This window comes from Rattus norvegicus, chromosome 2, assembly GCF_021556685.1.
Source record: "Rattus norvegicus strain SHRSP/BbbUtx chromosome 2, alternate assembly SHRSP_T2T, whole genome shotgun sequence".
Classification (NCBI taxonomy): Eukaryota; Metazoa; Chordata; class Mammalia; order Rodentia; family Muridae; genus Rattus; species Rattus norvegicus.
The window spans coordinates 22,806,372-22,817,762 of NC_141535.1; the positions used below are offsets into that span (position 1 = coordinate 22,806,372).

General features: G+C 40.3%; 1 protein-coding gene across 2 annotated transcripts in view; it reads right to left on the minus strand.

The window, feature by feature from the left end:
* Positions 1–11,391, minus strand: part of Xrcc4 (X-ray repair cross complementing 4) — a 234,014-nt gene that overhangs the window by 166,006 nt on the left and 56,617 nt on the right.

Consider the following 11,391-nt stretch of genomic DNA (forward strand, 5'->3'; position numbering starts at 1 on the left):
GGATTCAAAAAATGTGGTACATCTACACAATGCAGTACTACTCAGCTATCAAAATCAATGACTTCATGAAATTTATAGGTAAATGGAATGAACTAGAAAATATCTTTCTGAGTGAGGTAACCCAATCACAGAAAAACATACTTGGTATGCACTCATTGATAAGTGGATATTAGCCCAAAAGCTGGAACTACCCAAGATGCAATCCACAGACCACAGGAAGCTCAAGAAGGATGAGCAAAATGCAAATGCTCCCACTCCTTCTTGAAAGGAGAAAAAAATATTCATAGAAAGAGATATGGGGGTTTTACCGGAAGTCCCACACCCGCGGATCCTGGCCCGCAGCAGCTCTCTGCTCCCAAACCCCGTGGGAGAGACATCTCACCGCCTGGTCTGGTGGGCACTCCTGAGGCTGCAGAGCGGAGGAGACCAACAACACAGCCCACCCCTGCCGACATCCCTGGCCCAAGAGGAAACTGTATAAGGCCTCTGGGTTCCCGTAGGGGAGGGCCCAGGAGCGGCAGGACTCCTGCGCCTGAGACACCACCGGAACCTGAAGGAAACAGACCAGATAAACAGTTCTCTGCACCCAAATCCCGTGGGAGGGAAAGCTAAACCTACGGAGAGGCAGACACGCCTGGGAAACCAGAAGAGACTGCACTCTGCACACATCCAGACGCAAGAGGAAAACACCAAACGCCATCTGGAACCCTGGTGCATGGAGGCTCCCGGAAAGAGCGGCGCAGATCTTCCCGGTTGCTGCCGCCGCTGAGAGGACTTAGGCAGTACCCCACGAGCAAACTTGAGCCTCGGAACCACAGGTAAGACCAACTTTCCCGCTGCAAGAAACCTCCCTGGTGAACTCAGGACACACAGAGGCAAAATACCTCTAGGACCGGGCACTTCCTGTGTTTACCAGAAGTCCCACACCCGCGGATCCCGGCCAGCAGCAGCTCTCTGCTCCCAAACCCCGTGGGAGAGAGACCTCACCACCTGGTCAGGTGGGCACTGACCAGGCTGCAGAGCGGAGGAGGCCACCAACACTGCCCACCCCTGCCCACATCACTGGCCCAAGAGGAAACTGTATAAGGACTCTGGGTTCCCGTAGGGGAAGGCCCAGGAGTGGCAGGACCCCTGCGCCTGAGACACCTCCAGAACCTGAAGGAAACAGACCGGATAAACAGTTCTCTGCACCCAAATCCCGTGGGAGGGAGAGCTAAACCTTCAGAGAGGCAGACACGCCTGGGAAACCAGAAGAGACTGCACTCTGCACACATCTCTGACGCCAGAGGAAAACACCAAACGCCATCTGGAACCCTAGTGCACAGAAGCTCCCAGAAAGGGTGGCGCACATCTTCCTGGTTGCTGCCGCCGCAGAGAGCTCGTGGGCAGCACCCCGCGAGCAAACTTGAGCCTCGGGACCACAGGTAAGACCAACTTTTCTGCTGCAAGTGACCTGCCTGGTCAACTCAAGACACAGGCCCACAGGAACAGCTGAAGACCTGTAGAGAGGAAAAACTACACGCCTGAAAGCAGAACACTCTGTCCCCATTACTGACTGAAAGAAAACAGGAAAACAGGTCTACAGCACTCCTGACACACAGGCTTATAGGACAGTCTAGCCACTGTCAGAAATAGCAGAACAAAGTAACACTAGAGATAATCTGATGGCGAGAGGCAAGCGCAGGAACCCAAGCAACAGAAACCAAGAATACATGGCAACATCGGAGCCCAATTCTCCCATCAAAACAAACATGGAATATCCAAACACACCAGAAAAGCAAGATCTAGTTTCAAAATCATATTTGATCATGATGCTGGAGGATTTCAAGAAAGACGTGAAGAACTCCCTTAGAGAACAAGTAGAAGCCTACAGAGAGGAATCGCAAAAATGCCTGAAAGAATTCCAGGAAAACATAAATAAACAAGTAGAAAAACATAGAGAGGAGACAAAAAAATCCCTGAAAGAATTCTAGGAAAACACAATCAAACAGTTGAAGGAATTAAAAATGGAAATAGAAGCAATCAAGAAAGAACACATGGAAACAACCCTGGATATAGAAAATCAAAAGAAGAGACAAGGAGCTGTAGATACAAGCTTCACCAACAGAATACAAGAGATGGAAGAGGGAATCTCAGGAGCAGAAGATTCCATAGAAATCATTGACTCAACTGTCAAAGATAATATAAAGAAGAAAAGGCTACTGGCCCAAAACATACAGGAAATCCAAGACTCAATGAGAAGATCAAACCTAAGGATAATAGGTATAGAAGAGAGTGAAGACTCCCAGCTCAAAGGACCAGTAAATATCTTCAACAAAATCATAGAAGAAAACTTCCCTAACCTAAAAAAAGAGATACCCATAGGCATACAAGAAGCCTACAGAACTCCAAATAGATTGGACCAGAAAAGAAACACCTCCCGTCATATAATAGTCAAAACACCAAACGCACAAAATAAACAAAGAATATTAAAAGCAGTAAGGGAAAAAGGTCAAGTAACATATAAAGGCAGACCTATCAGAATCACACCAGACTTTTCGCCAGAAACTATGAAGGCCAGAAGATCCTGGACAGATGTCATACAGACCCTAAGAGAACACAAATGCCAGCCCAGGTTACTTTATCCTGCAAAACTTTCAATTAACATAGATGGAGAAACCAAGATATTCCATGACAAAACCAAATTTACACAATATCTTTCTACAAATCCAGCACTACAAAGGAAAATAAAGGGTTAAGCCCAACATAAGGAGGCAAGCTATACCATAGAAGAAGCAAGAAACTAATCGTCTTGGCAAAAAAACAAAGAGAAGAAAAGAATACAAACATACCCTCACATCCAAATATGAATATAACAGGAAGCAATAATCACTATTCCTTAATATCTCTCAACATCAATGGCCTAAACTCCCCAATAAAAAGACATAGATTAACAAACTGGATATGCAACGAGGACCCTGCATTCTGCTGCCTACAGGAAACACACCTCAGAGACAAAGACAGACACTACCTCAGAGTGAAAGGCTGGAAAACAACTTTGCAAGCAAATGGTCAGAAGAAGCAAGCTGGAGTAGCCATTCTAATATCAAATAAAATCAATTGTCAATTAAAAGTCATCAAAAAAGATAAGGAAGGACACTTCATATTCATCAAAGGAAAAATCCACCAAGATGAACTCTCAATCCTAAATATCTATGCCCCAAATACAAGGGCACCCACATACGTAAAAGAAACCTTACTAAAGCTCAAAACACACATTGCACCTCACACAATAATAGTGGGAGATTTCAACACCCCACTCTCATCAATGGACAGATCATGGAAACAGAAATTAAACAGAGACGTAGACAAACTAAGAGAAGTCATGAGCCAAATGGACTTAACGGATATTTATAAAACATTCTATCCTAAAGCAAAAGTATATACCTTCTTCTCAGCTCCTCATGGTACTTTCTCCAAAATTGACCATATAGTTGGTCAAAAAACTGGCCTCAACAGGTACAGAAAGATAGAAATAATCCCATGCGTGCTATCAGACCACCACGGCCTAAAACTGGACTTCAATAAAAATAAGGGAAGAATGCCCACATATACGTGGAAATTGAACAATGCTCTACTCAATGATAACCTGGTCAAGGAAGAAATAAAGAAAGAAATTAAAAACTTTTTAGAATTTAATGAAAATGAAGGTACAACATACCCAAACTTATGGGACACAATGAAAGCTGTGCTAAGAGGAAAACTCATAGCGCTGTGTGCCTGCAGAAAGAAACAGGAAAGAGCATATGTCAGCAGCTTGACAGCACACCTAAAAGCTCTAGAGCAAAAAGAAGCAAATACACCCAGGAGGAGTAGAAGGCAGGAAATAATCAAACTCAGAGCTGAAATCAACCAAGTAGAAACAAAAAGGACCATAGAAAGAATCAACAGAACCAAAACTTGGTTCTTTGAGAAAATCAACAAGATAGATAAACCCTTAGCCAGACTAACGAGAGGACCCAGAGTGTGTGTCCAAATTAACAAAATCAGAAATGAAAAGGGAGACATAACTACAGATTCAGAGAAAATTAAAAAAAATCATCAGATCTTACTATAAAAGCCTATATTCAACAAAACTTGAAAATCTACAGGAAATGGACAATTTCCTAAACAAATAACAGGTACCGAAGTTAAATCAGGAACAGATAAACCAGTTAAACAACCCCATAACTCCTAAGGAAATAGAAGCAGTCATTAAAGGTCTCCCAACCAAAAAGAGCCCAGGTCCAGACGGGTTTAGTGCAGAATTCTATCAAACCTTCATAGAAGACCTCATACCAATATTATCTAAACTATTCCACAAAATTGAAACAGATGGATCACTCCCGAATTCCTTCTATGAAGCCACAATTACTCTTATACCTAAACCACACAAAGACCCAACAAAGAAAGAGAACTTCAGACCAATTTCCCTTATGAATATCGACGCAAAAATACTCAATAAAATTCTGGCAAACCGAATCCAAGAGCACATCAAAACAATCATCCACCATGATCAAGTAGGCTTCATCCCAGGCATGCAGGGATGGTTTAATAGACGGAAAACCATCAACGTGATCCATTATATAAACAAACTGAAAGAACAAAACCACATGATCATTTCATTAGATGCTGAGAAAGCATTTGACAAAATTCAACACCCCTTCATGATAATAGTCCTGGAAAGAATAGGAATTCAAGGCCCATACCTAAACATAGTAAAAGCCATATACAGCAAACCAGTTGCTAACATTAAACTAAATGGAGAGAAACTTGAAGCAATCCCACTAAAATCAGGGACTAGACAAGGCTGCCCACTCTCTCCCTACTTATTCAATATAGTTCTTGAAGTTCTAGCCAGAGCAATCAGACAAAAAAAGGAGGTCAAGGGGATACAGATCGGAAAAGAAGAAGTCAAAATATCACTATTTGCAGATGATATGATAGTTTATTTAAGTGATCCCAAAAGTTCCACCAGAGAACTACTAAAGCTGATAAACAACTTCAGCAAAGTGGCTGGGTATAAAAGTAACTCAAATAAATCAGTAGCCTTCCTCTACACAAAAGAGAAACAAGCCGAGAAAGAAATTAGGGAAACGACACCCTTCATAATAGACCCAAATAATATAAAGTACCTCGGTGTGACTTTAACCAAGCAAGTAAAAGATCTGTACAATAAGAACTTCAAGACACTGAAGAAAGAAATTGAAGAAGACCTCAGAAGATGGAAAGATCTCCCATGCTCATGGATTGGCAGGATTAATATAGTAAAAATGGCCATTTTACCAAAAGCGATCTACAGATTCAATGCAATCCCCATCAAAATACCGATCCATTCTTCAAAGAGTTAGACAGAACAATTTGCAAATTCATCTGGAATAACAAAAAACCCAGGATAGCTAAAACTATCCTCAACAATAAAAGGACTTCAGGGGGAAGCACTATCCCTGAACTCAAGCAGTATTACAGAGCAATAGTGATAAAAACTGCATGGTATTGGTACAGAGACAGACAGATAGACCAATGGAATAGAACTGAAGACCCAGAAATGAACCCACACACCTATGGTCACTTGATTTTTGACAAAGGAGCCAAAACCATCCAATGGAAAAAAGATAGCATTTTCAGCAAATGGTGCTGGTTCATCTGGAGGTCAACATGTAGAAGAATGCAGATCGATCCATGCTTATCACCCTGTAGAAAGCTTAAATCCAAGTGGATCAATGACCTCCACATCAAACCAGACACACTCAAACTAATAGAAGAAAAAGTGGGGAAGAATCTCGAACACATGGGCACTGGAAAAAATTTCCTGAACAAAACACCAATGGCTTATGCTCTAAGATCAAGAATCGACAAATGGGATCTCATAAAACTGCAAAGCTTCTGTAAGACAAAGGACACTGTGGTTAGGACAAAACGGCAAACAACAGATTGGGAAAAGATCTTTACCAATCCTACAACAGATAGAGGCCTTATATCCAGAATATAAAAAAACTCAAGAAGTTAGACCGCAGGGAAACAAATAACCCTATTAAAAAATGGGGTTCAGAGCTAAACAAAGAATTCACAGCTGAGGAATGCCGAATGGCTGAGAAACACCTAAAGAAATGTTCAACATCTTTAGTCATAAGGGAAATGCAAATCAAAATAACCCTGAGATTTCACCTCACACCAGTGAGAATGGCTAAGATCAAAAACTCAGGTGACAGCAGATGCTGGCAAGGATGTGGAGAAAGAGGAACACTCCTCCATTGTTGGTGGGATTGCAGACTGGTAAAACCATTCTGGAAATCAGTCTGGAGGTTCCTCAGAAAATTGGACATTGAACTGCCTGAGGATCCCGCTATACCTCTCTTGGGCATATACCCAAAAGATGCCCCAACATATAAAAAAGACACGTGCTCCACTATGTTCATCGCAGCCTTATTTATAATAGCCAGAAGCTGGAAAGAACCCAGATGCCTTTCAACAGAGGAATGGATACAGAAAATGTGGTACATCTACACAATGGAATATTACTCAGCTATCAAAAACAACGGCTTTATGAAATTCGTAGGCAAATGGTTGGAATTGGAAAATATCATCCTGAGTGAGCTAACCCAATCACAGAAAGACATACATGGTATGCACTCACTGATAAGTGGCTATTAGCCCAAATGCTTGAATTACCCTAGATGCCTAGAACAAATGAAACTCAAGACGGATGATGAAAATGTGAATGCTTCACTCCTTCTTTAAAAGGGGAACAAGAATACCCTTGGCAGGGAAGAGAGAGGCAAAGATTAAAACATAGACTGAACGAACACCCATTCAGAGCCTGCCCCACATGTGGCCCATACATATACAGCCACCCAATTAGACAAGATGGATGAAGCAAAGTAGTGCAGACCGACAGGAGCCGGATGTAGATCGCTCCTGAGAGACACAGCCAGAATACAGCAAATACAGAGGCGAATGCCAGCAGCAAACCACTGAACTGAGAATAGGACCCTCATTGAAGGAATCAGAGAAAGAACTGGAAGAGCTTGAAGGGGCTCGAGACTCCATATGTACAACAATGCCAAGCAACCAGAGCTTCCAGGGACTAAGCCACTACCTAAAGACTATACATGGACTGACCCTGGACTCTGACCTCATAGGTAGCAATGAATATCCTAGTAAGAGCACCAGTGGAAGGGGAAGCCCTGGGTCCTGCTAAGACTGAACCCCCAGTGAACTAGACTGTTGGGGGGAGGGCGGCATGGGGGGAGGGTTGGGAGGGGAACACCCATAAGGAACGGGAGGGGGGAGGGGGATGTTTTCCCGGAAACCAAAGAATTATTATTAAGTATTAAATAAATTTAAAAAAGAGAAAAAAAAAAGAAAGAGATATGGGAGCAAAGTTTAGATCAGCAACTGAAGGAACAGCCGTTCGGAGCCTGTCCCACATGTGGCCCATATACATAGAGCCATGAAAACTAGATAAGATTGATGAAGCTAAAAAGTGCATGCTGAAAGGGACCAGATATAGATCTCTCCTGAGAGACACATCCAGAGCATGTCCAATACAGAGGTCAATGCTAGAAGGAAATCACTGAACTGAGAACAGGACCCCCTTTAGGGGAATTAGAGGAAGGATTGAAAGAGTTGAAGGATTTGCAACCCCATAAGAACAACAATGCCAACTAACCAGAGCTTCCAGGGACTAAACCACTACTTAAAAACTATACATGGACTCACCCAGGGCTCCTACTGCATATGTAGCAGAGAATAGACTTGTTGGGGCACCAGTGGAAAGGGAAGCCCTTGGTTCTGCCTAGGTTGGACCCCCAGTGCAGGGGAATATGGGAGGCAGTAAGAGGGATGGATGGGAGGAACACCTATATGGGGGAGTGGGAGGGGATGGGGGTTTCTGGACAGGAAACTGGGAAAGGGAATAACATATGAAATGTTAAGTAAAGAAATATATCTAATAAAAAAAAGAAAAAAAGTTATTTGAATATGATTTTGGTATTTCAAATGTGAACTTGTGCTTGATTCCATTGCTTTTTCTAGATATATATTGAGGTTCTCTTTAAGATAACATACACTCTATTTTATTTTTATTTTTCTAGTTATTTGGTCTTCCCAATTACTTTCAACACTTACCAAATTTAACTACAAAGTTTCTACAATGGCATGAGGCCTCATGGTATATTTAGATTGAAATTTTCTGATACATGTAACTATTTCCAGCATTCATAATTCCTATATTTTTATAAATAATATATTTGTAACTAATTTGTTGCATTCATAATAATTTTGTGAATACTTTCTGCATATATATATATATATATATATATATATATATATCACTGTATGTACACCTGGTGCCTGAAGCCAGAAGAGGTTATCAGATCCTCTGAAACTGGAGTTATAAATAGTTTGAGCCACCATGTAGATATTGAAAACTCTCCTATGGTCCTCTGGGAGAGACTTAGCATTTTATGCACCTGTAACCTATTTTTGCAAAGGAGAATTTATGTTCTCCTTTTATGTTTATGTTTATGTTCATATAACAGATTATTTCTAGCATATCATTTTATGCTTCTATTTTTGATATGACTCCTTTGCCTTTTCTTATTTATAACTATTAGTCTTCTAGAGTTTGTTCAATATTTAAAACACGTTTGTTATTTCATATCTCTTTAAATGTGTCATGTTTTCTGATAAAAATCCTATTCTTGCGATTACTTGTGATTAGGGTCTATATTATTGGGCATTATATACAATCTTCTATGACTAAATCACTTATGTATAGTTCTATTAGGAGATTATGCTCAGAGAGCCTACACTTTCAAGGAAGTGGGTTTGTCTTGCCTTTTGCATAGCTCTGCATTGGCTTCTGCAGACCACAGAGATCAGGCAATACTAAGCTTGAGATGTCTGCTACATGCATTGTATGAACTCTTACTGCACCCAAACAAGTATGGAGGAGGCTCTTTCCACACACATAATTACCCAATCTCCTATTCCAAGTAGAAGTCACGGAGATTATAAACAGGCCAAATGACACCAGTGGCCACAGCTGCACCCCTCATGCTTCACCTCGGAGTTAGACTTTTAGCTCTGACTAGAGACTCACTACTAAAGTTGCTTTAATCCCATCTTGCGCCTATTGTGGGGTAGGAAGTACATGACAAAACAGTTGCTTGCTCAGAAGTCTCTAGGACACTTTCAGATCACTCTAACACCGTAATGACTATCATCCCCAGTCTGTAAGTACTCCCCTAGACACTAAAGTGAATAGCAGGACATCTATGACCACTGTCAACATAGAGACAACGAGGGCCAGAGAGCCATTCCCAATCTGCAGAAATCTCCTGTGGAACACTGCCACTCTCCCAAGTTCCCTTTAATAACAACAAATTCTCTAATTTCTAACAGGCTTGCTTATAATATTGAAATCTAATGTAATGGAAGTGACATGATTCTATTAATTAATAATAGATATGCATGCCACCTAAAGAAATACTGAGAGACTTTTCACTAAAAAATACCATGTACAGAAACTATACAGTTTTTAACATGAGAGATGCAAGAGTTCTAAATAAAAGGGTTGTCTCCTAATGCCTTCAACCAGAAAATTCATACTATTTTTTCTTTTTCATTAAAAAAGTTGACATGCTAGAGGAAAATAGGGAAGGTGTTAATTTATTTAGATGTTTTAAAAGATTTGTGAATTTCCCTTCTGTATGTATGGGTGTTTTGTCTGCATGTATGCCTGTGACCACATGTGTGCACGGCTCATGGAAGCTAGGACGTCAGTTCCTAGGGAACTGCACTAAAGCAGGTATGCGCAGCTGTGTGGGTGCTGGGAACGGACCCTCAGTCCTCCGGAGGAGTATCCAATATTGTCAACTACTAAGCAGTCACTCCTGCCCACTGTATAATATTTCATAATGAAATTACCTTAACCACTTATCTAATCCATTGGTGGTATCGTTAAGAGCATTAAGGCAAATTATTTTATTTAAAATTAAATAAAAGAAGCATAACAATTATAAAACTTTCAGAATTACTGGGACATTTATAAAGTTGATAAATATTTCTAATTGATTTCTATATTCTCAGTAATAGTAATTATAATTCATGCTTAATTTCTTAAGCTTTTTGTAGAATTAAATCAAATGTGATTTACTAAGCTCGTTTCATTTTAATCTACTAATCATAAGAGAGAATTTAACTCAATGGAATTGCTGTCCTTATTTCACATTTTACTGAATTAAAATTGTCAACAAACGTTATATCATTTCAGATGTGATATATGTTTTTGATACACATACTCATTGTAAAATGACTACTACCATGACACTAAATATATATTCCTTATCCGATATAGCTCCCATCTTGTGATGGGGAATATTTAAGAGTCACCCGATAGTACATAACATGGAACTCTGGCTCTCTGAACTAAAAAGAAGGCTGAGTGCTGCTGCTTTGGCTGCAGAGGTTCGGTTTGGTTTTTTTATTAAGACAGACAACAGCAGACAATTTTAATACAATATGTTACATGCTATAGCATATAATATATGCCAAACTATTAAGCTTTAAAAGCATCTTATTGTTAACAGAAGAAGCACTCAAAGAACAGAGAGTGCCTGGGAAGGCAAGAGGAGGAAGTAAAGTTCCCTGCTGGGGTTACAAACAAATGGGAACCACTGACTTGGGAAGAAAATCCCAGTCCTTTGTAAATGCAGTAAGCATTTTTACAACAGTCATCTCTTTGGACCAAATAGTTAAATGATTTATTGAAAAGATTCTTTTTAACAATAAGAAAAATAAGGGACTGACTGTTCTGATGAGACAAAACTCATACTCTAGAATTTTGTGTGTCTTGATAAATGTGTATAGGGATATGTTGAAGATATCTTCCACTCAGTAATTTCTTCTTCACATATTTATTTAATATTTATGTATCTAGGTGTCTGAGTGTAAGGAGCTATACAACATGTACACAGGAGCCTGTGGATGTCAAGTGAGACACTGATTCCCCTGGAACTGGAGTTACAGATGGTTGTGAGGTGCTGCATGGACCTGGGAACTGAACCTGGATCCTTTGCAAGGGCAACATTAGCCTTAACTACCAGCCCTGCTCCTGTCCCTTTTTCAGGAACTTAACTGTGTATCAGGGACCCTTTAAGGTGAACCACATTATTTTCTAAGGATTTAACTCCAGTGCTAAGTAATTTGTAAAATTATTATTATTCAAGATAACAAGCCTTAGTGTTTTACTCAAGAATAGTAATGCCTTCTTCCATACCATTTTACTAATATTCCATTTTGTATGCTGGTTGAATTTTCTCAGACCTTAGCAATTTTTATCATTTAAAAAAATAATAATATTTTACC